At 36.2% G+C, this 14570-nt stretch overlaps 1 protein-coding gene across 30 annotated transcripts in view; it reads left to right on the top strand.

Moving 5' to 3' along the window:
• The window catches only part of ZNF385B (zinc finger protein 385B), a 385687-nt gene that overhangs the window by 288506 nt on the left and 82611 nt on the right, over positions 1-14570 (top strand). The window contains exon 1 of one of the 30 annotated variants that reach the window (XM_070581618.1): positions 11770-11806. The exons of 28 other annotated variants lie outside the window; for them this stretch is intronic. The gene's annotated coding sequence lies outside the window, so the exon portion shown is untranslated. Of the gene's footprint in view, positions 1-11769; positions 11807-14570 lie in introns of those variants that run through there. One more of the 30 variants, XM_008535560.2, reaches the window with a different exon arrangement.

Here is a 14570-nt window from a genome sequence, read left to right as displayed (position 1 = left end):
ATGTTTTATTGTATGAAGATACCAAAATTATTTATTCTTTCTACATTGATGGGTTAATTAGCTAATTTCCAGTTTGGGGCTATTATAAAGAGTATTGCAATGAACATTCTAATGCATCTATTCCTGTTAGGTATATACTTAGAAGTGGAATTGCTGAGTCATAGGGTATGTATATATTCAGTTTTAGTAGATATTACTAAATAGTTTTTCAAAGTAGTTATAACAATTTACACTTCAGATAAGAGTTCTAATTGCTCCATATCCTTGTCAACACTTGTTAATCTTCATCTTTCTTCATTGTAACCATTCTGGTGGGTATGTGGTAATAGCTCGTTGTAGTTTTAACTTGCATATCCCTAATCACTAATGAAGTCAAGCACTTTTTCAAATGTTTACAGGCCACTTTAGTATCTCCTTTTGTGAAGTGTCCATTAAAGTTTTTTGTCCAATTTTTCTACCGTGTTAATCTTTTTCTTGTTGATCTGTAGGAGTTCTTTATACTAGATTCAAGTACTTTGTCAGTATATATATATTACGAATATCATCTCCCACTCCATGGATGCCCTTTTCATTCCCTTGATAGTGTCTTATTCTTGCATTCTTATTCTTCATAGAGTATATTTATGAATTTTTTTCTTTTATGTTTGGCACTTTTGTTTCCCGTTTAAGAAATCTTTGCATACTCCAAGGCCGCAAAGATGTGAAGCTTTCTCTTTATTGTTTCACCTTCTAATCCAGAAACACTGAGTACTTTCAATGACTCAAAAAGTTTAGAATTTTAACACCTTCTGTCTTCCTACGCTTTTTGTTTATGCAGTTCTCGTCACCATTCTCCGAAACCCACCTCTCAAAATACAACCATTCCTCAAGGCTTATGAGAGAGCTGCTTTATTAAAATATTTATGAGCCTAACTCCTAACCATATGCAATTTCTCTCTCTTTTGAACCTCCTTAACATTTTTTGATAGTATATGATCCCTGACACATCCTGTCTTTTATAAGCGTTACTGGATCTAACTATCTCTGCCCTCAGGGATATGGCATAGTGTAAGAGGAGTAGGAATAGTTCACAACTACAGCAACTGAACTTTATTGAACACTTGCTCGGTGTCAGGCACGGGCTTAAAGCACTTTGCATAGAAAAATCTCAATTAAATTCTCCTACCAGTCCTGTGATGTAGATACTCTTATTTTGCCCAACTTATAGACAAGAAAATAGCTATATAAAGAGGTAAAATCACTTGTTCAAGGTTACACAACAAGAAAGTGTTGGACCCGGAATTCATCAGCTTTCTCCTGAACTGATGCTTTTAATGTGGGTAGAACACCATTGCCTAAAGTCATGGCCGTCCCAGAAGCTGTGCGATGAAAATAGAAAAGACGATTCGTGCTCAAGAAGTTGAGAGTAGAAATTATATCTGCCTAGACATTCCTAGCACCCATTAGTATATTAAAAGCTCCAAGATGTCTGCAGAAAAGACCCATTTTAAACTTCATTGAAGCCAGCATTTTCTATACGTATTTGATGACAGAATCTTTTTCATGTAGCAACTTTACATGCAACCTACTTTTTGAAATGGTAACAAGGGCTTTAGAATCAGATGAAGAGGAGTTTGGACCCAGGCCCCACCACATACTAAGTGACCTTAATCTCTCTAAGCCTCATCTTTCTCATCTCTAAAATGGGGATAATAATATAAACCTCATAGATTTGTATTATAATTTAATAAAATAAGGGACACAAATCACTTAGCACAGTAGCTGGCATAAATAATATTCTCATTAAATGGTACTAGTAGTTGTTATTATTTTCTTATCTTTTCTTAGTAAGCAAAATAAATTCTTTCTGACTCATTTGTAATCCCTATAGCTGTCAGCACTGTGCCTTATACAGTTGGTGCCCCACAATTATTCATTGAATTAAATAATACTATTATTTGGGGAGGATTATTCATAGATAAATACACTCTAGAAGCGGGTCTTATAGAGCATTAAAACTCTTACATATTTTAGTTATTTTAGTATCAGATACTACATTAAGGTCAAATAAAAGTTTCCTCTAATTCCCAGCTACAAAGGAGATCCAACATTTTCAATCTTTTAGTTTGATGGTAAAATGCTTCTGTCTGCAGCTAGAGAATGTATCTATGTAACTGAAGTGTTTTCAGGTGTGCAATTTGGTGACCCCAGCACCATAGTAAAGAAGAGAGTTCAGTAGTCAAATTGACCGAGTTTGAATCCTGGCTCCTCCATGTACAAGCTGTATGAAGTTGGGCTTAACCTCTTTGTGCCTCAGTTTCTCATCTGTAAATGGGGCTAGTAACAGCACCTTGTTTATTTGGTTAGTATGTATAAAATGAGTATATATACAAATAAGTATGTATATTTATATGTGTATATACGTGGGTACACATATATGTAATATACTTAGGATAGTGTCTGGAACATAATACGCACTATAAAAATCTTATCTCTGTTATTATTATTGTGTGACCTTTTCAGAATCAAAACCCTTTATCAGTCACATCCCCTATTCACATAGCCCCCTCTCACTGACCATACTTGATGATCTCTTGGTAAATTTGTTTTCCTCACGTGGCAGACTGTTAAAAGAATGGAAATGATGAGGTAGGGGTGTCAACCTACAAGAAAAGAAACCAGTTTAAGAGGTAAAGTGTTCATTTGGAATCAAAGAACTGCAATTTGGGAAGCACAGATTCAGGTAGAAACCCAAATAGTGTTCTGATTACAGGAAAGAGGCTTAGGGTTTTTGTGAGGAGAAGGGAGGATGAAGTGAGTTGTATCAAAGAAGAGTTTGGTGCTAGGTTTGTACTTCATAGATTGGCCTGAGGTTCGATCATCAGGCAAAAGGCTAGATTTGTACTTCATTAATTGGTTAGCAGTCAGGTCATCAGCAAAGTCCAATTTCATCAGTCGTTACAGACAGGATATTCTTGTCCCTACTGACTTCTTGGAGTGTTGGCGGTTTGGTCCAGTTTGGAAAATAAAGAAAACAAGACATGCAAGGCAATTCCTCTGGAATGGCAGCTCTGGCTCCATTTTCATATGGCTCCGCTCATGTCATCTTTCACATTTTTCCCCTTTTGACCAAGATCTTTCTCTAAACGCATTGCTGATAAAACACTGGAAAGCATTGCTGATCAGCCATCAAAGAATCATTGGGCCCTTGTCGCCAGGAAGGTCATTCCTGGTATGTTGTGTCCCACGTAGGAGGGAAAATGGTTTCCTTAGGAGCCTTCAGGCCACATTTGAGCAACAAGAGTTATAGAGCAGAAAAAGGCACTACTGTCAAGTTCTTTTGAGGGCAAGCATCTTCTGCAGTTCCTTGAAGTTTCTCATGCGAAGTTTCATAAGCCTTAGTAATCATTTCAAAGTGCTGTGTGACCATTATCCAAGTGGTATTTTTATAATGTCCAGCTATGTAAAGGAGACAAAGTTTTACAACAATGAGAATTCCTATAATAACAAACAAAACGCTAAGTCCAAATTGGAGAATAGGTCAGAACCAGGCAATGCGTGAGGGCAGCTAGCTAAAGAGATCAAAGAACCACAGGATGTCAGTGGGCACTGCATTTAACCATTTGGCTTGTGCCCAAATTCTGTCTAGTTCTGTCTACCTTGCCAAAGGTGTTTACTCGAGTAAAACAAGAGGTATTTAGAAGAGTTACAAATGTTACCCCTTAAATCTCTGGAAGTTTGATTGGTTAGGTGAAAAGTTCTAGACACTTAGCACAATGAATTAGGGGAGGAATGGAGTAGAGATTGGTAATTAAGTGTACTAAATGATTTTCTAGACTCATGTACACTATGAGGCTTCTGATGACAAACCTGACAGAAAGATTTCCCCCTTTTTTAATAGATTTGGAGATGCAGATAAGAGTATTGTCTTCCCAAGAAAGAGAGGGAAAAAGTAAATTAAGAAGCAACAGCAAGTGAAAGGTATATAGGCCTGGTCCAGCTATCTTGAGAAAGCTGTTTGCCTCAGATGTCAGTTGCTTCTCTTCCTAGTCAATTTGATTTGGAAGCCTCCAGTATTTGTACAGGACTGGATGTCAGGTGGAACCTTCTTTAGCTGTGAGATGTATCTCCAAGGTTAAATGCCTTCTAGTTCTGCAGCAGTGTCAGTGGTCAGGAGCACTTGGTAAGGTCCTTTATGATAGGGGTAGAGGGCTGTCTTCTTATAATGTCACTTCCAGAATACCCAGTCACCAGTCTCTAGACTGTGACCAACAGGATCCTTTAAATTGGAACTCAGGAAAGCTCCTTTAACCCGTTGATGATAGGCTCAAGCACAAGATATGACCGTAGCTTGTCATACTAGCGTAAGACAACAAGGGATCAGCAGAAGGTTATATACCAACAGACACTGATCTGTCAGTGACCATCCCATGTGAAGTCAGTTCCTGTTTTCCCAACAGGCCACTGTGAGCTGTCAGCTAGATCAAAGGCAGTAACTTAGGCCCAGTGAGGCCAGTCCCAACCTCAAAGGCAACAGGACTAGAATCCAACATCTACAAAAGTGCAACATAATTTTTCCCTCCACAATTACCTTCATTTTTTTTACCAAAGATAATTATAGTAAAACTAATTTGTTTATATTAAAAACTTGGACTGATTGTATAAGTGAAAATAAAAATATTCACTGGGAGTTTCTGAATTTTGGAGAGATCAGGTGGGGAGAAAAAGTAAATGTCTCATCTTTGTTCAGAAAAGTATATCTTACCAGATTGTTGATAGCTTAAGAGAAAATGTTTCTTTAAATCTGGAAAAATAAAACATTAGAGCATCCTCTTTGGGTCATGTAGTCGTGTGTATTATCAATTCTTGATCTTGATCTTTTGTTAGCAGTTTTATGAAGCCATCAGTTTCTGCATTAGAGTTCTGTAATTTCTTACCCAGTTCTGTTTTATGATCTGAAAGTTTATCATAAAACTGATTTCTAGAGTGAGTGTCAGAGGCCTTGCCATGAATCTCTCTGAAGATTAAACACATTTGCAAAAACATCAGAGTAAAATAATAACTATCTGTAAATGGCAAAAAGCTTAAAATGGCATGGTTAAAGATCTGATCGCAATGCAAGTGACAAAGAAATTTATTCCTTTATTTCTATAACCAACATTTTAAGATAATGACTAGAATTATACCAGGACATATCAGATTTTTAAGAATTTTATATAATTTTTAGAACACATCAATAACATATATGTGTGCAAGGATATCCAAAAAGGAAGTCTTAGAATCACTTATTTGACAATGCTTCCCATGCAGTTTAACATACCAAATAAACCTTATTAGTTTAATATTTCCCTTTTTGTAAAACATCAAATTCTTTGAGAAGTCCCAGGGGCCCACTGGAAAATCTGCTACTTTCAGGTCAAAAGAAAAACTTTATTTAGGATTTGAATTTTGGGAAGTTTGTCAAAAATATCAAAAAGTTTGGACACTTGACTAAATAGGATCACAGATCACTGTGAAACAACGCTTAGCTATCCATTTAACCAAGGTGACAAGTAAAGATTTTTGGCAAATACAGAAATTTGTATAGTTGTAAGAAAAACCTCATCTCTTATGATTAAAAACCTTTTAAAAGCAATACAGGAAACTTATTTTGATAAAATATAAAATCTTGCATTTTTGGTAGACTACTCAAAGGTGAAGAAAAAATCTTTCATAATCTCTTTATCAAGAGCAGACTAAATGCCCAAGAAAACTATCCTTTTAAGAGAGAGGGAAAACCAAGTTCTAATTTTGTACCAGCTTACTCTTGATATTAAAACTCATTTAGAGAAATGGAAAGATATTCCATGCTATGGATTGGAAGGATTAACATAGATAAAATGTCCATACTGCCTAAAGCAATCTACAAATTCAATGCAATCCCTATCAAAGTCCCAATGACATTTTTCACAGAGGTGGAACAAAGAATCCTAAAATTTATATGGAACAACAAAAGACTGCAAATAGCCAAAGGAATCCTGAGAAAAAAGAACAAAGATGGAGGTATCACACTCCCTGATTTCAAATACACTACAAACCTGTAGTAATCAAAACAGCATGGTACTGGCACAAAAACAGACCCACAGGTCAATGGAACAGAATTGAGAGCCCAGAAATAAACCCACACATCCATGGACAGCTAATTTTCAACAAGGGAGCTATGAACATACAATGGAGAAAGGAAAGTCTCTTCAATAAATGCTGTCGACAAAACTGGACAGCCACATGCAAAAGAATAAAAGCAGACCATTATCTTACACCATACACAAAAATTAACTCAAAGTGGATTAAAGACTCAAATGTAAGACCTGAAACCATAAAACTTCTAGAAGAAAACATAGATAGTCTTAGCAGTATCTTTTTGAATACCATGTCTCACCAGGCAAGGGAAACAAAAGAAAAAATTAAACAAATGGGACTACACCAAACTAAAAACCTTCTGCAGAGCAAAGGAAACCATCAGCAAAACCAAAAGACAACCTAACAATTCAGTGAAGATATTTGCAAATCATACCTCTGATAAGGAGCTGATATCCAAAATATATAAAGAACTCATACAACTGAACAACAACAACAAAAAAACCCAATTCAAAAATGGGCGAAAGATCTGAACAGGCATTTCCCTAAAGAACATATACAAATAGCCAACAGGCACATGAAAAGACGTTCAACATCGCTAATTAATAAGGAAATGCAAATCAAAACTACAATGAGATATTACCGCATGCCCATCAGAATGGCTATAATTAACAAGACAAGAAATAACAAGTGTTGGAGAGGATGTGGAGAAAAGGGAACCCTCATACACTACTGTTGGGAATGTAAACTGGTGCAAGTACTATGGAAAACAGTATGGAGATCCCTCAAAAAATTAAGGATAGAACTACCATATGATCTGGGTATTTATCCAAAGAACTTGAAAATATGAATGTGAAAAGATACTTACACCCCTATGTTCATTGCAGCATTACTCACAATAGCCAAGACTTGGAAACAACCTAAGTGCCCATCAATGGATGGATGAATAAAGAAGATGTTTATTACACACAATGGAATACCACTCAACCATAAAAAAGATAAAATCTTGCTATTTGCGACATGGATGGAACTTAAGGGTATTATGCTAAGTGAAATAAGTCATATGGAGAAAGTCAAATAGTATATGACTTCACTCATAATTGAAAGATAAAAACAACAACAATAACAAGCAAATACATAGACACAGAGAATAGATTGGTGGTTACCAGAGGGAAAGGGGGCAGGGAGGAGGGTGAAAGGGGTAATAGGGCACATGTGTATGGTGATGGATGGTAATTAGCCTTTGGGTGGTGAACATAGTGTAATCTACACAGAAATCAAAATATAGTGATGTACACCTGAAATTTATATAATGTTATAAACCAATGTTACCTCAGTTAAAAAAAAAAAAAGACAACCTCATTTACTTAATTAATTTCAATCTTAGCCGACTTGACCAAGCTCAAAACTCTTTTCTCAGGGTTCTTCTTCCACAAACTTTCCATAATTTTCCTTTTGACATTCAGAATTTGTCCCATGCCTTCTCTCTTTCCTAGTACTTTAGGACAATTTACTTTCTTAACAAAACAAACAAACAAAAATATCTCCATTCCTTATCCTTGTTTACCGAAAACACACATCTTACTTTTCTTGTATGTAGAGATGTTTCCTTTATTAATTTTTAGTAGCTTTAATCACATATATTAATTAGAATTCTTAACTCTTAGAAGCCTTAATTTTTAGTGAAAACTAAGAAATAATTATGAATTGTCTTTTATTTTAGCATGCTGTGGATTGGCAGACTTGTAAACACTTCTAAGAAATGTGCTTTCTCGTAAAATATTTTTCAGCATGGAACAAAGCATGTTTATTAATAAACCCAAATATTTTAACTTTTTGTAAAAAGAAGCAAAAAGTAGATAAACCTAGGTTTAGTAATAATGTCTAAAATTTTATCTTATTGGAAATGATTTAGCTACTGAATGAATTTCCATCATTTAACTTAATTTAGCAAAACTCTAAGGTTTCAAGTTACCTAAAGATTTTCAAGTTATTTTTAAATACATATACCATAACATGTAATTATTGTTAAAATGTTCATCTAAAAACTCTTTAGTCTTATGTCTTAGTTTTACTGTTTCCAATAATTATATTTAGATTACCTACAAAAACTTTATGAGTCATTAGACAAAGTCAGCCATCAATTTTTTTTTGCTGCCAAATTTTGTAACAGAGATAACTAAATTTGTTTGGGTTTTGGTAAACCTAGGTAGAACCGAAGTTTTATATATAATGCTTATAACTCTAAAGATAACAAACTTAAATTAGCTTTAATACCAAATATTTTCCTAAATCACATGGTCATGAAATTCATTTGGGTTCATTTCTATTATATTTAGAAACAATTTATATAACTGCCTATTTTAAGGCAATTAAATAGAGCTCTTTTAGAAATTATACCATTCAGAGGTAGAAAAATATCACATATATATATAGTATACACTATACACATATATAGACATGCATACATAGAGACCCCATTACTAATGTTTTAAAATTACTGCCATGAATCAGGTACAGTAACACAAAGTTCACTAGTTGTAATTGAATCCAAATTTTGGTTCTGGCAGATGGAACAAATTCAGGTTATCTGCTTAGATGGCTAAAGCTTTTTTTCTACTAATATTCGTGGAGAAGACACTTAAGATGCTAGATTTGGGGCAAGGGCTCTTCTACAGCCATTTTTTTCTTTTTTCCTTTTTTTCTCCTTCAGTCTTAGGAATTGGTGATGGTCTGAATTACAGTTCCCCTGGAGAGGTTACAAGCTATAGGGGAGGTTTTGGGAATTTGTGAAAGAGAATGGGTGAAATGTGAACTGCCTCTAGAGTTGCATATCCAGTTTTGCAAAGATTTGTAAGATAAGGACAGTTACTCTCAATTCTTCAGAAATTGGGTTCTAACTATCATCTTTGATCTACCTGTCCAACTACATCATCCCTAATTTGCTTCTTTTCCTCTGGGTACACAGTTTTACTTTAACTTAGGGAAGAAGGCTTATAAAAATATTCCTATCAGGCTCTGAATATCAGCTTCAAATTTGGCCAAATTTCTGATCATAAGTTATTAAATCCTTTCAAATGTCTCTTCAGGTTTCAGCTGGAACAAACAGTAAATATTCCTGGCAGTATTAAACAACTCCATTAATTTTTAATTTTGTTTTCTCCTTGACTGTTTAAGGGAATAATGTCGCAGTTTACCAGAAAACGTCTCAGAATCTCGTTAACTCTGGGAAGGGCTCATACAGAGCTCTTCTTCAAAGGTTGATATAGTGCTGTCTATAAAGCCACTAACTTAACAGACTTTTATATAGTCTTTTCTTTTAGGTATGTTTTATATCTGTTTTTTCATTAGCTTTTTGCAATGAAGCTTTCAATAAAGTTATTTTGGAACTTTGAAGACTTTACTTTTTTTTGGTGAGAAAGATTCACTCTGAGGTAACATCTGTTGCCAATCTTCCTCTTTTTTTGCTTGAAGAAGATTAGCCATGAGTTAACATCTGTACCAGTCTTCCTCTATTTTGTATGTGGGTCACCACCACAGCATGGCTTGACGAGTGGTCTAGGTACACATCCGAGATCCGAACCTGGGAGCCATTGTCCACTGGAGTGGAGCACAACTCCGCTCCACTGGTTGAGCAAGACTCAACCACTACACCAAGGGGCAGGCCGCTGAAGCCTTTACTTTTAAGTGCATTTCTTAAGTGATCTTATCTAATTGGAATGTTCCTTCTAATGGCCAATGTAATTCCCCTGAGGCTGGTGGCAGTTTGGTAGGACCCTAGCTGCAAATGGAGTTAACTCACATTTCCGTCCAGCTGTAACTGACCACAAATGGGGTGCAACCCGCATTTCTATCCAACCCTATTTTGCAGTCCCCAAACTGATGGTTACCAAGCCAAGCTCTCAGGACACAAAAAAAGCTTATTAAGATTTTGCTGTTCTTTGTAAATATTTACAGCTTCCGAGACCATAGTTTTAAGCAAGTGTGCTGGAAGGAGGTGTGCCTGACTCTTTAGAAATTAAAGATTGCATGTAATTTGTCTGCTCCATAGTTCTCAAATCTAGTGCACAAAAAGACAAGTTTTGGAAACTCAAAGGAGCCTCAAAATGGCCACTGTAATTTTAAATTATCTTTAGTATTACTGGTCTACTGGGACAGAAATTTACAAGAAGAAGGACCATAGTTTTAAATATAAAACCAGCTGGAGTTCCCGTGCGAGGAACTTCTGGAGGAATTTTAGAAAATGGAAGTCACCTGGTAAAGAAAAGCACGCAAACAAAAATGACAATAGGGAAATCTCTTAATTTGGTTAGAGCACTCACTGGCCAGGGAAAACTGCTAAGGGAGATCCCCACCACCACCACCGAGGTAAGGGCCATCATGTGGGCACTGAGACAGTAGTCTCCTGGGCACTCACCTCCCCCATCCCCCCAAAAAAGGCACTGACCTCAACCAAAGAGAGGGAGATCAAGCCTGAACAGGTCCCAGAATCGGAGGAGTTGGCTGTCTGTGGAAGCGTCTAAGCACACAAGGGGGCTCGTGTTTGTACTGAACCCGTTTCCAGGGGACGCCCGTCTGGGAAGGTGAGATCGCTTCAGGTCCCACTTTCTGAAGGCCCCACATGTCAGCCTACAAAAACAGAAACTAGTTTAAGAAACAAAGCATTTATTTGGGATCAAAGAATTTGCAATTCGGGACGCACAGATTCAGGTAGAAACCCAAATAGCATCCTGATTACAAGAGAAGGGCTTAGGGTTTTCTTGGGGAAAAGGGAGGATGAAGCAAGTTGCATTAAAGAAGAGTTCATTGGTGCTAGATATGGTAAGGCTAGGTTCGTACTTCATAGATTGGCCTGATGTTTGGTCATCAGGCAAAAGGCTAGACTTGTACTTCATCAATTGGTTAGGAATCAGGTCATCAGCAAAGTCCAAGTTCATCGGTCCTTGCAGATGGGATATTCTTGTTCTTACTGAAATGGTGGCAGTTTGGTCCAGTTTGGAAAATAAAGAAAACAAGATGTGCAAGGCAATTCCTCTGGAATGGCAGCTCTGGCTCTGTTTTAATATGGCTTCACTCATGTCATCTTGCACAAGGAGTGAAGGAGATGCTGCTTGACAATTGTCATGGCAAGAGAGAAAGTTAGTCAGTATAAGGGGAAGCAAAGATGGGAAAGCAATAAAAAGAGAAACCTGAGTTTGGAAAATCCGAAATGCCACTCATTTTAATTTCTTTAAAGAAATCTTCGTGAGTTGTATAATTGATATTGTCTCCATCTAATAGATTTTTATAATACGTTAAGTTTTTTATTTCAATACTCACTAAAGCAGACATACATAATAATGGCATAAGAAGAAACTACTTCCTCAAGATATAGGATATATAGATATTTTATCTCCTTCTGCAAATGCTTCTCCATGCAGATTTTCCGTGACTTTGGCATACTCTCCTTTTAAAGAATAAGGTGTTTTGTTTGTTTGTGTTATCGGACATAAAGAAGAGCCACTAGAAAGCCTCAAAGATATAACCTAAATAGGCCATCAAGCTTATATTTCTAAAGGTCAAAAACTAAGGCAATAATTTCAAGTGTCACCTGGTCCTTAAATGAGGTTTTATTGTGAAGGATTATGACATAATCCATTGACATAATAAAGCACCTATTATGTTACAGAGGCAGTTGGCTGAAATAACAGTTTTCTTGATGATCATAGTGGTGAGTTGTCTTTCACATTTTATTGCTTTCATAACTCCAGATGAATACAATTTGGTTTTTACCATCAAAATGAAATTTGTGGGAGAGGGTTAATTGCTTTCTTATGGGAGACTGTATGTAGATATGGAATTTCCATGGTAAGAATGGTGCCTGTTAGATCTTTGGGGGCATGCATGCTTGTGTGTGTGTATTTAATTTTAGTACAGGGAGTTTGATAAATATATATATATCAAGTGATATAAAAAGCCTTATTATCAAATAAGGTGGAGCCCTATTATGACTTGGTTGCTTATGATATATGCAAGATTATATCCTATGTTTGAAACTGAACTACGTATGGGAGGTGTCTTACATAATATTGCCAGATAGTTCATACAAAAGACAAAAATTGGTCCCGTCCTATGACAATAGCAATGTAAAGCATACATTACATATGTATTTAACATGCTTTGTGTTGAAATACCTGCTTGTTACATTTTCAACCTTTTTTTTCCTCAGCGAGTCCTTGGGTTTTAGAGAAATTAAGCATTTACTTGCAGGCTCAGTGCATTTTGGCCAAATTTCTGCTTGTATCTCCCACTGACTTTCAGGCATCCCTAGGTGAGGAGAAATGCTTCCCAGCAGCAGCAAAATCTGAAGTAAGGTGACAGAGGGATCAAAGCAAGAACCAACCTGCGCAAAAAATGCACTTTATCCCTCTTCATTTCCCGTTTGCAAAAACTTCCTTTGAAGCAATCAGTCTTGGTGAAGCAATATTCAAAATCAGGTTTTAAAAGTGAAAACAGGAAGGTTGAGGTGAGGAAATTGTTGAAAGCCTAGTTTATATTTATTCAGAAGATCTACCAGTACTTTAAAACAATCTGTGTTTAACATGGCAAATTGTCTGTCATTAAAATGCTAATGAAATGGTAAACAGCTGCTAAGTTTTTTATGCTAATGAATTGTGGCAGCTAAGTAGTTCTCCAGCCTTGTCTTTATTAGCGTGGAGATTTGATTGGATAAGGTTAGATCGTTGTGCATTCTGACCTTTGTCGATGGAGCAATCTGCTTGTTAAGTTCCATGTTGCATTCTATTTGATTTGAGTTTGTTAGTACAAAGTGACTCTCACCAGGCCTTCTGGGGCCATGTATTACACAGTGTTATCAGAACCACCACTCTGGGGTTAGAGAAAGAATTTTGCTTCCCTTTGGGAGACCCACAATGGCAAAATAAGTATACATTTGTTTATCAGGCAGCTTTAAGTAGACTAATTCTGTATACTTTTTATACTCTAGATTTTTAACAATAATAATTGTAAATTGTAAAAGACCATTGGTCTAATATAAGAACTATCTGAAACTAAAATTTTAAAGTAAACTTTTAAAATAAATATTTCAATGAGTGCCTCTGCACCGTTGGACACATTGATATAATACGTCATCTTGGATCTACAAGCTCTGAAGTTAGCAGTGAATGTAATGTTACCTAATTAGAAGAATAATGTGTAATTCAATACAGGGTGGTTATGTGAATGCTAGCCTGAGAGCAGAGTGTTTACTTTGGCATGAGAAAAAACTGGCTGTTTGATCTATACTTTTGTCTGATTCTCTTTTTGCTGAGTCCTTCTCTATGTGTATCCTAACGGATGGGGCTGACCTGAAGACTTGCCATTACAGACAAACACTTCAGACCCTTTCTCTATTTTTCTGGTTTTAGGATCAATGTAAATGAGGTACGACAGTTCATTAAACACTATTGCCAATAATGTTCTGGAATGTTTTGAAATATGATGTAAAGTTTATTAAGGAAATTCATTACCAAAAAAAATCATTGAAATAGGAATTTTAATTATTCTGGGACACCAAGTAAGAACATCTGTGGAAAATTTAAAAGTTGGAGCATTTTCCCATACTGTTCATTCCTCCTTGAAGTCAGAAGGAGATTTTAGGCATATAATTATGTGTGGTCCTATATTGCCATGCCAGGAAAAATTGGAACGCTCACACACTGCTAGTGGTAATGTAAAATAGTTCGGCTGTTTTGGAAAACAGTCTGGAAGTTCTCAAAAGGTTAAACCATATGATTACCATAGGAACCAACAATCCCCAATACCACTCTTCGGGATACACCTAAGAGAACCGAAAACGTAAATACACACAAAAACTTATGAAGAAATCTTCATAGCAGCATTATTCATAATAGCCAAAAAAGTAGAAACAACTCAAATGCCCAGCAACTGATGAATGAATAAGCAAAAACTGGTACGTCTACAATGGAATATTACTCAGCTTTAAAAAGGAATAAAGTTCTGATACATGCTACAACATGGATGAACTTTGAAAACATTGGGCTGAGTGAAAGAAGACAGTCACAAAAGACTTCATACTGTATGATTTCATTTAAACGAAATGTCCAGAATAGACAATTTATAGAGAGGGAAAGTGAATTAGTGGTTTCCAGGAGCTGAGGGTGTTGGGAGGAAATGGGGAGTGATGGCTAATGATTTGGAGTTTCTTTTAGGCATCATGAAAATCTTCTAAAGTTGATTGTGGTGATGGTTGTATGACTCTGTGACTATGTTATAAATCATTGAATTGTACTCTTTAACTGGGTGAATTGTTGATATGTGAATTATGTCTCAATAAAGCTGTTATATTAAAAAATAAAAAAAGGCACACCAGAGCCTGCCTTCCAGAGAGCCACCTGTGCCAGCAGTTACTTATCTGCAGTCCGTGGGGGCGACAGGCTAACGAGGAATGCTCACTCCTACAGAGGAGTGCTGTA

This window comes from Equus przewalskii, chromosome 17, assembly GCF_037783145.1.
Source record: "Equus przewalskii isolate Varuska chromosome 17, EquPr2, whole genome shotgun sequence".
Lineage (NCBI taxonomy): Eukaryota > Metazoa > Chordata > Mammalia > Perissodactyla > Equidae > Equus > Equus przewalskii.
The sequence above is the reverse complement of the archived record's forward strand: the minus strand, read 5'-3'. Positions and strand labels throughout refer to the sequence as shown.